The sequence below is a fragment of the Gymnogyps californianus genome, chromosome Z (assembly GCF_018139145.2).
Source record: "Gymnogyps californianus isolate 813 chromosome Z, ASM1813914v2, whole genome shotgun sequence".
Lineage (NCBI taxonomy): Eukaryota > Metazoa > Chordata > Aves > Accipitriformes > Cathartidae > Gymnogyps > Gymnogyps californianus.
Window position 1 is genome coordinate 49,986,776 of NC_059500.1, and position 16,362 is coordinate 50,003,137.

General features: G+C 40.5%; 1 protein-coding gene and 2 non-coding genes across 5 annotated transcripts in view; 2 read left to right on the forward strand and 1 right to left on the reverse strand.

The window, feature by feature from the left end:
• The window catches only part of NFIB (nuclear factor I B), a 275,853-nt gene that overhangs the window by 47,077 nt on the left and 212,414 nt on the right, over positions 1–16,362 (forward strand). The gene's annotated exons all lie outside the window — the stretch shown is intronic.
• TRNAH-GUG (transfer RNA histidin (anticodon GUG)) lies at positions 917–988 on the forward strand. The gene has a single exon. It is a non-coding gene; the product is annotated as a tRNA-His (tRNA).
• Positions 8,345–8,416, reverse strand: TRNAH-GUG (transfer RNA histidin (anticodon GUG)). Its single transcript has one exon. It is a non-coding gene; the product is annotated as a tRNA-His (tRNA).

The following is a 16,362-nucleotide window of genomic DNA, read 5'->3' on the forward strand; positions in this document are numbered from 1 at the left end:
TGATCTCCAAGGCTATCAACAGGCAAAGTTTTTTAATTAAATAATGACTATAATTGTGGGGAGGCTAAGCATGAGGAAAACAGGCTGCATTTTCTGAGCAGGGCTTGAGTGTCCCAGAGCTTGCTGCATTATTCTCTTTCCCCATGATAATCTTTCTTTATGTTGCGCAGGATGATTTTTGTTGGAGCTCTTATTTGAGAGGACTAACAATTTTTTGCTGTTGTGCCTATTTGAATGTTGTTTTCAGTCTTTTTGTGTTTGAACACCTGACAAAAGGCAGGTGCTTCTCAGCAGTCACTTCAGTATAACACTAATTGATGGTCTTAGTTGATAGAAGCTAAGTGCTCACTCCCCTCAGACTTCATCTGCAGTACTTGACCATCTCCTTCCACAGCAGATAATGCAAATTCTGGAAAAGGTGTTTTTTATGTTCTGTGCTTATTGCAGAGATAAGGAAGAGGATGTCCATCAATACAAGCACTTACATTAGAATGAGTCATACCTGGGTCAGCTCAGCAAATGAAGTTTTCAATTAAGTAGATTTTGTTCATCTGCCTAAATCTGTCTCTACAGCACACTGCCAGACTTTTCTGCTGTCATGACTTTGCCTTCCCCACCACCGATAAAATAGGAAAATAATGTTCTCTCTGAAAAGATTTGGGGGACAGGAGAAGGGTTATTATAACTCTCCTGAGCATGTTTTTAGGCAATCCTGATAAGCATGGATTATTAAGAGAAAGGAAAAGTAAGTCTGGAAGCAAGTTTGAGAAGACAGTAACGCAATAACTTGTAAGAAAGTTTAGAACCAGCTGCTGCTAAAACTCAGTGTAAACTGTAGGTGGCACCATTTGTATAAAATTTTGGAGAGCACTGAGGAAAAAAGTTGTCGCTTTAATTTTGAGTTTTCTGACAGCTTGCCGTGATCGTATAGTGGTTAGTACTCTGCGTTGTGGCCGCAGCAACCTCGGTTCAAATCCGAGTCACGGCAGGGAAAGGTGCATCTTTTGAAGAGATGTAATTACAGGTTGCATACCAAAAATAATCTATTAGTGATGTCTAAGACTAAGATAAGAAAGCAGTTAGAAGCTCTGTAACTTTTACAAGAATGTTTTGCTAAAAGAGTCTGTGCCACAAGTATTAGTTCAGTAATCCTGTTGCCAAGTGGGATTTTTTTTTTTATTTAAATGTTTATGGATATTGTGATAAACACAGTGGCATAGTGAGCATGTAATTTTTACTCATCACAGCTACTTAAGATACTGAGCCATGAAGTCTGGTTGGTTTTGATCTTTCCTAGTTTTTCATGCTAATAAAGCAATCAGCCTGCATTGCTTGGAAATATGACAGTGGTTGATGTGGAAATCCTGCTTATGTAGGCATGAACTGCTGCTAGAAGAAGGTCTTTGTTGGTGACACACAAGAGGAACTATCACTTGTCAGTGATTCCAGTGATTCCCTTTGTTTTTGTGATAGGAATGGTGTGTAACTTCACTGTCCTGCCTTACTGAGTAATACGAGCTCAGATTCTCAGAATGAAGACTTCTAAAATGACCATGTGGATTTTATAAATTAGTTATGGTAACTAATGGCAGTTTGTGTAATAAATGATAAATTAACAACAAAATTACATAGCTGGTAACAACTACATTAATAAAAGATTGTTATTATGGATTTTATCAGATTACTTGGATGCCACTGAATAGAGTTTCTGGTAGTTGGTTCTTTAATTTGATAAGGAGTTAATTTAAGAGCAAGCACTGTTTTTCTCTCACTGTTGCATCTGATGGGACATCAGTCCTCTGCATAACAGATTACATCTCCAGCAGGCTCAGACAGATTCAAGCTTCATGCAACAGGCCCAGCTCTTGCAGAGTGTGATTGACAGGTGCCTTTCTCTCTGCAAAGCAGCAGGAACTTTCCTTGCCCTCCTACCCAGCGAGGAAGTGACACAAAACTTCCTTCACACTGCTGCCAGGAAAAATCGAAGCCCCGTACGCCTGCAAACCTGGGAGGGTACCTCACCTCTGGAGGTTGTAGGCTTAGTTGTCCCAGTGTCAGTGTAGTAGGCTAGTGACCCCTGGCATCTAATCACCTCCCTCAGATTCACAAAAGCTCTTTCTGTTGTGTTTTCTAAAATATCTTTGGGTATTCCTCTGATTGGCCTCACATTTCCGGTCTAAATATCACTCAGCCTTTTAGGAATATATCAAAGTGTCATGGTTTAACCCCAGCCAGCAACTAAGCACCACGCAGCCGCTCCCTCACTCCTGCCCGCCTCCCAGTGGGATGGGGAGGAGAATCAGGAAAAAAAGTAAAACCTGTGGGTTATAATAATATTATTATAATAATAACAATATATTTTATATAATATATTGTTATTATTATAATACTACTAGTAATGAAAAGGACTATAACAAAAAAAAAAAAAAAAAAAAGAAGAAAAAAAAAGAAATAAAAACCAAGGGAAAAAAACAGTGATGCACAATGCAATTACTCACCACCCATTGACCGATGCCCAAGCAGAGATCCGCTCCTCCCGGCCAACTCCACCCTGTTTATATACTGGGCATGACGTTCCATGGTATGGAATACCCCTTTGGCTAGTTCAGGTCAGCTGCCCCGGCTGTGCTCCCTCCCAGCTTCTTGCACACCTGCTTGCTGGCAGAGCATGGGAAACTGAAAAGTCCTTGGCTTAAGATAAGCGCTACTTAGCAACAAGTAAAACATCAGTGTGTTATCAACATCATTCTCACACTAAATCCAAAACACAGCACTGTACCAGCCACTAAGAAGAAAATTATTCCAGCCAAAACCAGGACACAGAGCAATTAGCTCTTGACTTCTTGGTCTAATTGATGAGACAGATGTGACTAATTTCCCAAAAGAAAGCAACTTAGAAACATGCACTAGCATAAAAGAGACCAGGATGACCTTTCATACTCTGTCCCTGCTGTAGTCTCTCAGAAATGTCATCCGCTCTGTTAGATTTTATAAACTCCAGAAATACCAAATTAAGTCATCATAGGTGCATATATTCTTTAAAGCATCCTAGTTAGTGAAGTCCTAGAAACGAAATCCGAAAGTTGCAATGCCAGAAATTCTGCTCTACTCATGCGACATCCTGAGACTGCCAAAACACTCAAGGCTCGCCCCTGCTTGACCTCAACCTCCCTGGAACTGACTTCTCTATATCCAGTGTTCATCTGTAGCTAAAGTGTAGAAACCTTGTATTACCTTATTGCTAGTTATAGTAATATTGATGATTTTTAAAAGCTTTGATAGGACACTAGACAAATTCAAAATGTCCTTTTTTTATTTTATGATAACTTACCTGGAAAAAGTGGTCATTCTGTTTGCTTTAGTTTATTGAGGATACCAACACCTGTATTGCTAGCTCAATGCTAGCACTATAAACTGAGAGCAAGAATGGTGCAGGCAGACCTTTCTTACCAATTCCCCCTGCAGTTATCTGTTCTTCTCACAAGAGAATCAAAATTAAAATCCAGCTTCATTTTGGAATATAAACATGCAAGTGCAGGTGGCTCCCAGCATTCCCTTTCCTGAGAAAATATTTATCAATTTTCCCTTCTCATTAGGGAAAAAGAAAACAAGAACTTTAGTACAAAACAGTTTCCAAGGATAACAGGATTGCAGGCTAGGAAACACAGAGATATAATCCTGGAACTGATTTTGAGCCTTGAATTGTACAAAGAATTGCCTGTATGTTTATATGTGGGTCTTCATTTCTAGCAGACATGTCCAGCTAACACTCTTCCAGTTGGAAACCACGGTCTAATAATGATATGTTCAAAATATTTACAAGGATCCAGGTTTACATAAATCTATTTCTGAAGCTCTGAGTTTTTTGTCTAAGAACAGTTTGAAGGCCAGAGAGAAGGGTTCACTTCAGCAGCCTTCTCTGCCTTTATGCAACATGCTGATCTGGTGGGAAATGAAGAATAGTATTTTAAAAACCAGACAGGAAAAGAGAGTGCATGCCTTTCTCTGCAGCTCTTCTGTGTTCTTTTGTGCCTGCCATTGTTCTCGTGCATGGCCCTTTCTGTGTAGAACATAAAACCTTTAAGACATAGAGGTGTCCATCTTCATATCCCCAACATGACTAATTCACATTTTGGCACTGAAACTAACAGGATGTACCCATCAACAGTGTTTGGGGAGAGATTTATTTCTTGTTATTGTATTTTAACATTAGCTGTTGATTAGGGTTAGAACTGCTAGAGTTTTTAAGCTATGGAGAAAGACACTTAGTTGTTAAGAAGGCAACACTGAACAGAAAGACTTGAAAAACTTTTGAAATATTAATTGAACCTGATGTAGATTTCTGTTCTACTTCCTTCATTTTTCAGGAGTGCAGCAGAGTTGGTTGTATCCTGTCTGATGTTCATATCAGGTGTTGAGCAGGATAGAAAGCAGTGGCTGTTTTGAATCTGCAGTCATCAAATCAAATTAATTCTGTTTTCCATTCTCTTTACAGGAGTGCAGCTCATATTAAAACTTTTATAGGTCCCCTCTGAAATCCTTTCAAAGAGCTCTGGTCAAGAAGACTCTTTGAAAGGAGATCTTCTGTGGTAAAGAGAACTCCTGAAAGCTTAAATAGCTGGTCGTGCTTTAGCAAAGAATGCCAGGAATTCATTTCACAGGTGGGATGATTTTACCTCTGAAAGTTTGGCTCTGAGTTTACAGAGTATTATTGCAGGATGGGTAGTAATTGGGGAAAATTTGGCAGACAGGGAGATTCCTGAGCCTGATGTGTAAACATAACTGCATAAACAATGTCTGATGCTGCAGTTCTGTAGCTTTTCTCATAATCCTTGGTGTTTCTTAACAGAAAGCATGTCCTGCTCTCTAAATAAGACTGTGTGGCTTCTTATTTGTAAAGCTCCAGCAGTCACTCACAGCACTGGAGAGAGCTGCACGTGTGAAGACTGTGGTCAATTTTTGAAGCTTTCGACTTGTACCACTTTGTGTTAAGCTTTGGCTCAGGTTTGAATCCTGCAACTGTCTGCACTACATTTCAAACTACTGAGTAGGGCCTGGTTTTATTTCTTCACCAAGAGTTCAGCACAAACCCAAAACTACCAAATGTCCAAAACTATCTAAACCATGTTTTATGTTGGTTTTTTTTAACATTTATTTCTCTCTGTTTTTATATCTCTTAAATTCTAAATTCCCAATTTTTTATTCTAAAAACTATATAGATGTGTCCTCTTAATTTGGAATTTCACAGAAGCAAAATCAGCTCTTTGAGTTAAATTCAAATACATCTGATAAATATCTCTCTCACAAAGCTGTGTGAAAGTCATTCATGTGCTTAATGTTTTACAACTTTTTCCTCCACTCTTTTATGAAGAATTGTATATATTTTCTCTGCACCAAATACAACTCAGAAGATGACACTTCATGATACTCTTTTTAAAGGAATATCTTCTTTGTCACAAAGAAGCCTCCATCCAAAGGGGTCCCAAAACATAGTGTTTTAAAAATCTTTGAGAAGAGAGCAGACTTTTGATATTCCATCCTAATATAGCAAAAATTTTCTCTTATAATACAGTCTATAATGTTAACATAATCAGTGTCTCTGTGCTGCTAAGCCAGCACCTACGTGCCTCTTGCACCTGAGAGTTGTGCATGGAGCCAACAACATAGCCACCACGCTATTTCTGGTAATTTCTTTCTTGTGGATCCCTGCATTCCCAGTTTAGATCTTGTGCTTCCAGACTTCTGGAATAATAATTTTGTTTGGTTTTTGTTCGTTGTTGTTGTTGTTGTCCTCTGATATGAGCAGCAAACCTTTTATTTTGCTCTCCAGAATTCTATCACTAATTTGTTTGGGGGTGGCAGGTCTATCTAAACTCTTTAGAAAAATCTGGCATAGTAGGATGTGTTTATTCTGGGACCTGCACTGTTGCTATTACTCACCATGCAGCTGAAGGCGAGAAGGTGTACTGACCTTTGTACTGGCACAGAGGAGAAAACTTCTTTATGATATAACCATGAAGGCATTTGTATTAAAACCACATGGGGTAAATTAGTGTTTTACTGTTACACTTGAGAAAGAAAAGTCTGAATCATTTAGCTAAAGCAACAGTAAGAAAACGAGCATATCGGTTTGAAGTTTTTTTGTGAAAGAACTGAACTTGACTGAAAAATAATTACAAAAGAACTCTAGAAGGCCTAATACAAGAAACATGAAGTCTTCCAGAGAGACAAAAGTGTAAATTCTAGACAGAGATTTAAGGTTGATCCACCAGCTATTGAACTGCTTTGTTTCGCTGTATTGTCCTTCCTATTTCTTGTTTGCTGAGAGATGGGTTTAATGGAATTAAATATTCCCTGCTGGTCTTCATAGTTACGTGAGTCCTGCTTTAAAAGCAATCCCTTTTCATCTTAATAGTTTCAAGATAGTCTTGCTTCCTTACTGAGCCCTGGACAGACACCTGGATAAAGTTTGCCAAGAGCTGGGAAGCCTGCGTCTGGATGCCTGAATAGTGTTTGACCTCAGGAGGACATACATTGTCTTCAGTAAGGAAAACTTTTTGAGATTCCAGCCTCATCTGTTAGAAACATGCAGCTATTTCCCATAAATGAGTATTTGTTGCCTTCTCCTTTTTCATCCGCTGCTTTTTATTTTGACTTGTACTCAGGCTGTGTGCTTAAGCGTGAAAAAATCGTTTGGTCAAAATGAGTAGTTTTTACTTCAGTCAGCAAGATGTTGTGGTGGGTTGACCGTGGCTGGACACCAGGTGCCCACCAAGCCATTCTATCACTCCCCCTCCTCAACTGGACGGAGAAGAGAAAATATAACAAAAGGCTCGTGGATCAAGACAAGGACAGTTTAATAAAGCAAAACCAAAGGTCACATGCGAAAGCAAAGAAAAACCAAAAGATTTTATTCTCTACTTCCCATCAGCAGGTGATGTCCAGCCACTTCCCGGGAACCAGGGCTTCAGTACGCGTAGTGGTTGCTCCGGAAGACAAACCCAAATAACGAATGCCCCCCCTTCCTCCTCCTTCTCCTAGCTTTTATTGCTGAGGAGACGTCATATGGTATGGAATAACCCTTTGGTCAATTTGGGTCAGCTGTCCTGGCTCTGTCTCCTCCCAAGATCTTGCCCACCCCCAGCCTACTGGTGAGGGGGGGGGCAATGTTGGAAAGACAGCCTTGATGTTGTGCGAGCACTGCTCAGCAGTACCCGAAACACTGGTGTGTAATCAACACCTTTCTAGCTACCAACACAGAGCACAGCACTATGAGGGCTGCTATGGGGAAAATTAACTCCATCTCAGCCAGACCCAATACAGATGTATAGCTATCTAACGGTGAAATTAGAATTGGTCATATGATCTGAAGTTCATAAATACATTTTTGAGCATCTTCTATTAATAACAAATTAGAACTAGAACTGTGTTGCTGCACAGCTCAATCACTATATAAAGTGCCTATCTGTAGGCATTTGGGAGTGTTTCTTGAAAATTTCTTTCCTTCTGCCTTTCAGCTAACTTCCTTACCTCACCGTCCCCATACTGGAAAACCACTGGTCCCTAGCACCCCTGCCCCAATAAACAGCAACATCCACCAGGCAGCGTAGGCAGGGCAAGTGAATGGTGCTTAGATAAACAGAGAATCATGTCAGACCATTTGCCCCCATCTTGGCAGAATCCTCCCAGTCACATCATCCTCTCCCCACAAAAACAGCACTGCACTTCCAGCAGTGTCTTGCTTCTCTTTAATCAAATTTTGGACCTAGACACGATGTCTCCCATTTGCTGCTATTGATTACTAGCCTCGTAAGTGCATCATTCTTGGAACAAAGATACTAAAAAGCGTCATGATAAAGAAATTAATTGTATGTAATTTCATGCTTCCTTTGCTGCTCTTTCCTGAAAAAAATCTTTGGGAATTTTCTTTTGTGGCGAGTCACCCCTGGGGACAGATCATAGAAAGAAATCAATCTATCTGTCTTCACTGGGAGAGAGAAACGAGATATATGTTAAAAAACTGACAGAGTGAAGTCAGTGAAAATGTCATCCCAGACAACCTTAGTACAACAACATCTGTGTGAACTGCTTGAAATCACACAAAAGGAGACGAAAAAACTATGGTGCAAAGAATGTCAACCACCTTATCATGTAGCAATGAGCTACATGAACTTTTTTTGTGCAGCTACTGCTTCCTCTCCTCTGTTTCTTCTGTGCTTCAGACACTGAGGCCTGTTCAGCAGTTACTGCAGAGTGAGGGCTTGGGTGGGTGTCACCTCCCCGGTGGCGTGTCTCCAGCACCAAGCCTCCAAAAGCGAGAACTAAAACAGTTCCCTCTCCCCTGTGCCGTGACTCGGATTTGAACCGAGGTTGCTGCGGCCACAACGCAGAGTACTAACCGCTATACGATCACGGCAAGCTACAAAGGACGTGTTCAGTGGCTTATGTTTTCTGTCCCCTCTAGCAGAGCTGAGCAAGCATTGCCACCTAGTGCGGACCGGCTATAATGTTCCATGTGCTGCTCTCCTCCCCGGGGTGACCACTACCATTGTGGCATGCCACATCCCCCAACAGAAAACAACGCTTCCGACAGAGAAGTAGGTGCAGAAGATAGTCACAAATGTTATGGTGGCAGAAGAATATTCCTGCTCCTTTTGGCAATTGCAGTCTGGTGTGGAAATCTTTCGTTGCCTTTTGCTTGGCCAACATCTGTCTTCAAACATACAATAATTTTGGTCTGCGAATCTTCTTTCTGTTTTCAATGCTGTGCCTAGTGATGGAGGAAAATCTGGTGAAAGGACATTCAAAGTTACATAATTATTTTAAAAGCTGTTGAAAAGGAAGCATAAAAACACATGTCCCCCTCCTGCTGTAAGTCAGATTTGAACCAAGGTTGCCGTAGCCACAGTACGTAGTACCAGCCACTGGACTTCACAGCAAGCTGGCACATTGTGACAGGTTTTGAACAGACATGGCAGAAACGTAAGATTTCTAGTAAAGTATCAAATGTTGACAGCACTGAGTCATCAAAGAAGGATTTCTGTTGAGGCTTGAGAGTTAATGTTTCAAAACACAAGTGTTCATAGTAGAGTTATTCTAATAATTGTTGTTATTAAAGGTCTCATATCCACCATTTAGTCTCACTTTTTTAATTCTGTGTCTGACAGTGCTAACAAGAAAAGACTGATAATAGCAAGTATATCTTCACCATTTTGTTAATTAGTTAAAAAAGTGGAAGGAATTGGTGGGTACACCAGATGGTTGTGCTGCCATTCAGAGGGACCTCCTCAGGCTGGAGAAATGGGCTGACAGGAACTCCATGAAGCTCAACAAGTGGAAGTGCCAAACCCTGCACCTGGGGAGGAATAACCCCATGCACCAGCACATGCCGGGGGGCAACCAACGGGAAAGCAGTTTGTCAGAGAAGGCCCTGGGAGTTCTGGGGGACACCAAGTTGACCATGAGCCAGCAGTGTGCCCTTGTGGCAAAGGCGGCCAACAGCCTCCTTGGCTGCATCAGGCAGAGCATTGCAGCAGGTCAAGGGAGGTGATCCTTTCTCTGTACTTAGCACTGGTGAGACACATCTGGGTGGTGTGTCCGGTACTGGGCTCCCCAGTACAAGAGAGACATGGACATGCTGGAGTGCATCCACTGAAGAGCCACTAAGATGATGAAGGGCTTGGAGCTTGGAGAGGGTGAGAGAGCTGGGACTTTTTAGGTTCAAAAAGAGCAGGCTTAGGGGCGATCTTATCAATGTGCATAAGTACCCGATGGGAGGGTAAAGAAGATGGAACCAGGCTCCTTTCTGTTGTACGCAGTGACAGGACAGAAGGCAACAGGCACAAATTGAAATAAAGGAAATTCCTTTTAAATCTAAGAAAAACTTATTTACTGTGAGGGTGGTCGAACACCAGACCAGGTTGCCCAGAGAGGTTGTGGAGTCTCCATCCTTGGAGATATTCAAACTCGACTGGACATGGTCCTGGGCAACCAGCTGTGGCTGACCCTGCTCAAGCCACGGTGGGACTAGGGACTTCCAGAGGGGCTGGCCAGCCTCAGTGATTCTGATTCTCAGGAAAGCCAAAAAAAACCCCAAACCCAACCCAGACCTGTTAACCAAAATAAAATGTCAGTGCTTGCAAATTTGGGGGTTTTTAACATTTGTATAATGTATATCTGTGCTTAACAGCACAGGCAGTTGAGCAGAGGGAGTCCATGAGTGCCAAGAAATGGGACACTGAAAGCTTGACAACCTTCCCTGTCAACATCCGCAAAGCCTGTGTGAGCCGGAGAAGTAAGCAATAGCTAGAGGCTGAGCAGCTTAGTTGGTACAAAAACATTTAGGACTACTTTAAGTGTCTTCTCCTATATTTTCAGAACTGATAAAGGCTTTGTAACATGGATCTTGCCCAGTGCATGCACGTGTTACATTTTTGCTCGGAGTTAGAGGTGCCAAGTCATGGGTATGAATGGTTAAATGTATAGATTAGCAAGATTGCCTGGAATTTTCTAGCTTCCCTTTTTGTCAAGGTGAATGAATATAGATTACATTGTTTCAGCCAAACTCCCTGTGATTATGAAAAAAGGAGTTGGCTAATTTTTCTTCTACTAACTACAAATAAATCAAAATATGTCAGTTTGCCAGTCTATTCAGACTATGCTCTTTTTTCTTTCCTTTTTTTTCGTAACTCCACCCAATGTGGTTGGTTGTATGTGCTGGCATAGTAATAGGAATATCCACAATTGTGCTGCAAATTAATTCCATTTCTAGGAGTTTATCTTGTCGCAGTATTTGCAGTGCTTTGGATTTGATCCAAAGGTCTAAACTATTTTAATAGTGCACAAGGCTACATTTCTGCAGCTAAACACGTATGTACTGTTTTATTTGCATTGCTTTGTAAGATTCTATGGGCTGAATGAAAGACTTTTACATCTGTAATACTCACGCACGGTCTCATGTTGATTAAATGCCTATCTACTTCATATTTAAGGCCTACTAGCAGCCCAGTAATGTTTCTCTGTCGCTTCCATCCTCCATACTTCTCTTTTGTTGCAACCAAACCAGACTATTGTCAGAGAACCCAATGCAAAGCTACCGATTGCATGATACTGTGTGTCATTCAAGAAAAAGAGTGATTTTTAAAACATTTTAAACTCAAAAGCATGTTTGTGACATTAGTGAGTATACCTCTGCCTTTGATTCACCTTGTGCATTTGTAACGGTTAAACCTGACTAGTTGCTGTTGGCACCAAGGGAAAAACTTGTCACATTAGACTGTGTCGGCACGTCTGAATACAAAACATGAGCCTCTGGAGATTCTTTGATTTGATAGCATGTTAGTTATGTTTCTTTAATTGACTGTGGTTGCTAAAATTTAGGTAAGAGCTTGATTAATTTGGAAATTGGGAATGTTGGCCTAGTGGTACTGAATACAAGTAGGTCTCCCTGAAATAATCCTGGCACACTGTGTTTCCAGTATTTCTCCCATTTAAAAATGATACAAGAAGCAGTGTTTGGGCCTAACTTGGTAGCAGAAGCAGAAGAAACTTAGCTAGGCTCACAGGTGGGAAGGTTGCCTTCCATTAGAGTAGCCAACAGCAATGTCAAGGAAAAGAGGGTTCCAGAATAAGACAAAACCCAGAGGCAAGTGGATTTGAACTCAAGACACGTCATCTTTTTCGTGTTCAAGGTGTGGCTATTTCAGAATAGCAAGACCTCTCGAGTATATATAAGCATCCTAACTCACAGTGGTAGAACAGACCTCTGTCTCAAAACATCTAAGAGGCCATTTGTAGCACAATTTTTGGTATTACAGGAAATGTTAGTGCTACAGTTCAGATTACGCTGCTGCTTCCAGTAAAATCCTGTCACCCTGTCATCTGTCTTCCCCTTATGTTACTGCCTTTCTTTCCTTGTGTATCATGACTTAAATTTTCACTGGATTGAATTTCTGTTCCCATGTAATTATATCAACATAAAGGAACCCATGGATACATGTGATGGGTTATTTCCCTCTTGAATGATGACATAACATCTAGCAAAATGGCCCCAGAGTAACAGGCTTTTTCCTGGGCTATGTTAAGGATGCAGAAGAGCTAACTCAGCTGGTAAGCCCTGTGCACTTTTCTGAAAGAAAGAAGTGAACCTCCCTAAGGTGTGTGCATTTCAAAGCAAACTCTTTGATAAACTAAGTTCCATTGCAATCATCCTGATGACATGGTACCGTTAAATGAGCCTGAAAAGTCCTTGTGGTTAAACTAACCACTTGCAACACAGTATTATGTTTGCAACTGGGTAAAATGTAGAAATTGAGCCTCTTATTACACTTATTTCTTAGTTGTCTGAGTTATTATGTGTGGACAGATTATATAAGAATTCAATGCAGTCTGCAGAATGCTTAGGATACGTATGCAATGTAGTATTAGACAGTAAAAATATCTGGTTTTGAAGTGTATTAGTGTTTTTTCAATAGAGTTTAAAAAAACCCATCCTTTATCAAAACCTGAGGTTGATGATGGACGTCTCACAATTTAAAATCACTTTTTACATGAATTTCTCATCTTATGTTAGTACTGGCTTAATGTAAGAGCTAGTGAATGTTTTTTACTTAGACATGAATTTTCATAGTGTCTAAACAATACACTGGATAATAAACCTTCCTTTGAGTAAATCTGGCTGGCAAATTAAACATACGTGAGCCTGAGGAAATCCATAAAGCATCCTATGTCTCTGTTCAGTTGGAATTCTTCTGGTGCAAAAACTTGCCTCACATAATGCTAAGAAGAAACCAGAGGGGAACAGTGACAGTAACTGAAAGCTAACATCTATTCCATCCAGCTGTATTTCAGTCTGCCTGGCACACATGTGCCAAAACTTGTGTTAATTCATGACCAGTATTTGTCTTACCTTTTATTTTTGAAAGTTGTTCTAGCTCCAAGGCAGTTTAGAGGTGATATATCCCTCTGTGATGAGCATGACAGACCAGAACAGACCATTGTTTGGAGACTCCTGGTTTGAAGTCCTACCTTTTATACTCAGATTTGATGTAGATGCATGGATAGCTACAGTCAAGGCCATCTGTTTAAATGAACAGCGAAGTCCCACTTGCAAAATTCTCAGACTTCTAGGTGTTATAGGGCAGAGGAGCCAAGCAAATGTAGATTGCTTGGCTGTCCAGACAGTACCGTACTGCATCTCTTCAGAAGAAACTCTTCCATCAAATAGCTAAGACAATATTGGAAAAATTTTATGGGAGCCACATTTAACTTGATTTGCAGCTTGTTCTATAGAAAGGATAACCGTGAGGCAAAAAACACAAAGGAAATGTTCACACACCTCTCTTATGCAATGGTTGCTTAATGTTTGTCACGGTTTAACCCCAGCTGGCAACTAAGCACCACACAGCCGCTCCCTCACTTCCCCCCTGGTGAGATGGGGGAGAGAATCGGAAGGGTAAAAGTGAGAAGACTCGTGGGTTGAGATAAAGACAGTTTAATAGGTAAAGCAAAAGCCACGCACACAAGTAAAGCAAAACAAGGAAATCATTCACTACTTCCCATCCATAGGCAGGTGTTCAGCCATCTCCAGGAAAGCAGAGCTCCATCAGATGTAACGGTTACTTGGGAAGACAAACGCCATCACTCTGAACATCCCCCCCTTCCTTCTTCTTCCCCCAGCTTTATATGCTGAGCATGACGTCATATGGTATGGAATATCCCTTTGGTCAGCTGGGGTCAGCTGTCCCAGCTGTGTCCCCTCCCAGCTTCTTGTGCACCCCCAGCCTACTCGCTGGTGGGGTGACGTGAGAAGCAGAAAAGGCCTTGACTCTGTGTAAGCACTGCTCAGCAATAACGAAAAACATCCCTGTATTATCAACACTGTTTTCAGCACAAATCCAAAACATAGCCCCATACCAGCTACTATGAAGAAAATTAACTCTACCCTGCCAAAACCAGCACAATATTGTATGTAGAGGACTGACAAAAATATTCAGAGCAGCTGTAATAATGGAATATTCATCAGTTCATTCCAATCACATAACCAAACTGTATGGTTTTCATGGATGGTATTCAAGCATGGTTCAAATTAGGAAAAGGATTTCAAAACCGATTTTTTAAATAACAGATTGTTGATAAGAAGAAAAATTAATTGAGAATGCACTAGACTCTCAGAAACTCAGCTTTCACAAAACAAGGTACACATGACACCCAGAACATTTTTTAATAACGTTTGAGTTTTGTTGTTGGAAATAAACAGATCTCTCTGATGTGTTGTTCCAATATGAAGATTTCTCTCAACAGAATTATGTAACAAGGAATGAAATGACCTTTCAGTCGCACGTCTGCAGCCAAACAGCTTGTTATCTTCACCTTGGTCTAGGCAGCATTGTCCCCTTCAGTGTCAACCAGCAACCATGAATCTCCCCTCTTTCTATTGTGTGCATCCCAAGCTCCTGTGCTTCTTCAGTTCAAAAGATGTTGTTAGTTTCCTGAAATCTTCATCGTAATGACTAGTTGTCTAATTCCTCTAATACATAAACAGTCATTAGCAGCATAGCATAATCCTTCTAGCAATATATTGCTACTATCCCATGCCTAGCAAACACCAGAGGTGCGTGGATCAGCATTACCACTCTCTGCTGAGGGGTCTGCTTTGCTGTCCTGATGGATATTTATGATAAAGCCTCATGATATCTATGTTTGCCTACCATCACCAGCTCATAGCCCCTACGGCTGGAGTAACTGTTCACAAATATTGCTGCTACAGCTCAGCATTTATCTTCAGCTATCAGACTGTGCTCGTTGTTGCAGAAAAAATGCTACCAATGCATCACACAGGAGAACAAAAATGTTTTTATAAGGGAACTCACACAGATTCGTTTTTGTTTTTCAGCTGCTGCCTGCAGGCCCTGATTTCCAGTGTAAAATCATGTCACAACACAACAAGAGACTAATAAAAGATAAAATGGTCCATAAACAGTTCAGCTATGTGGACTGTTGTGCAAATTGATCAAATCTTTGTATAATTCTGCTAAACTTCACCTTCTGTAAAGGTGCTTTCAGGTGTCTTCTCTGAGGCTTTTTAGGGATATTGCTGCTCCTGTTACCCATGTTTTTTTCAGAGAAATGTGACATTGGTACCACCAGAATTGCTGTTACTCAGGACATCCCATGTTCAAGTCCACGTACATCATCTGTACAACTCTTTCTGTTGTCTAGCTACCAAAAAGTCTTTTCTCCTCTTCTGTTTTCAATATTTCCTTCAGATTTTAAAATATTTTATTGTTGAAAACACCCTCACAAGCATAGTGGATGGTATGTTATAAATATATCACAAGTTCATTCTGTATAACGCTGACAACACAAACTTAAGCATTAGACTGGTAAAATACTATTACTGTCAATGAGATAACAGCAGTGTACCAGTGGGCCCATGAGAGATCAAATTCATTTCCCCATTGATATTGTCCCATTGGCAACTGGCAGATGTTGACTACACATGTTAGTGCTTGCCCTGCTTCTGTGAGGCTTTTTGGATTGCAATGAGAAGATACTGTAATTTTGTTTTGTTTTGGTTTTTTTATGTACCATCTTATATGTCTGGGGAGAGCTTTTGTCAGTTCAGTTGTGACCCTTATATTGGCTGCACTGAGAGCTCCCTAAGCACCAGCTCAACAACCTATGCTATAAACCCTACATAAATACATTTTCTATTCTTGGTAACAAAACAGTAGATTTTAAAACTTATTCTAATGTCAGTTAATTAGTGTTAAAATAAGGGGTTCAGATTACTATAGTCAGATTTTGTTGTGCTAATTACCTCTTGAATATGCTATTTGGGATTAGGAAAGTGCTGCTCAGGGGATGACAAAATGAGAGCTGCTGTTAGTAGAGCCCCTTTAAACTCCGGAGGTGGCAGAACTTTCTAGTGCTTTCAGTCCTAAAGTTAGAAAGACATTACACTCCATGATGAGGTCTTTTATTGTATCTGCTGAATGCAAAACAAACAAAAACCCGCCATCCAAAGCCCACAGATATATTGTTAAAAAATTCCTCAATTATGTTATTTAATATGCTACATGCAGCCAAAAGTGTTTAAGATCCCATATTCATGATGTTTTGTTATGCTGCAAAATTGCAGAGTATAAAAATTATCTGGCTTAGATTTGCATGGTAATTAAAATTTACCTGGCAGGAGTTCATAACGAACAGGCACAATAATGTCAAACTTCTGGCTATCTTGAGAAATCTAATCTGTCACCCCTTGCTCTGCATTTGGCTGGTCTGAAAGAGATTTTCTTATGCTGAACAAACATTTTTAGACAATACCTACTTTTAAACAAGCTCAAACAATTGGTTGGT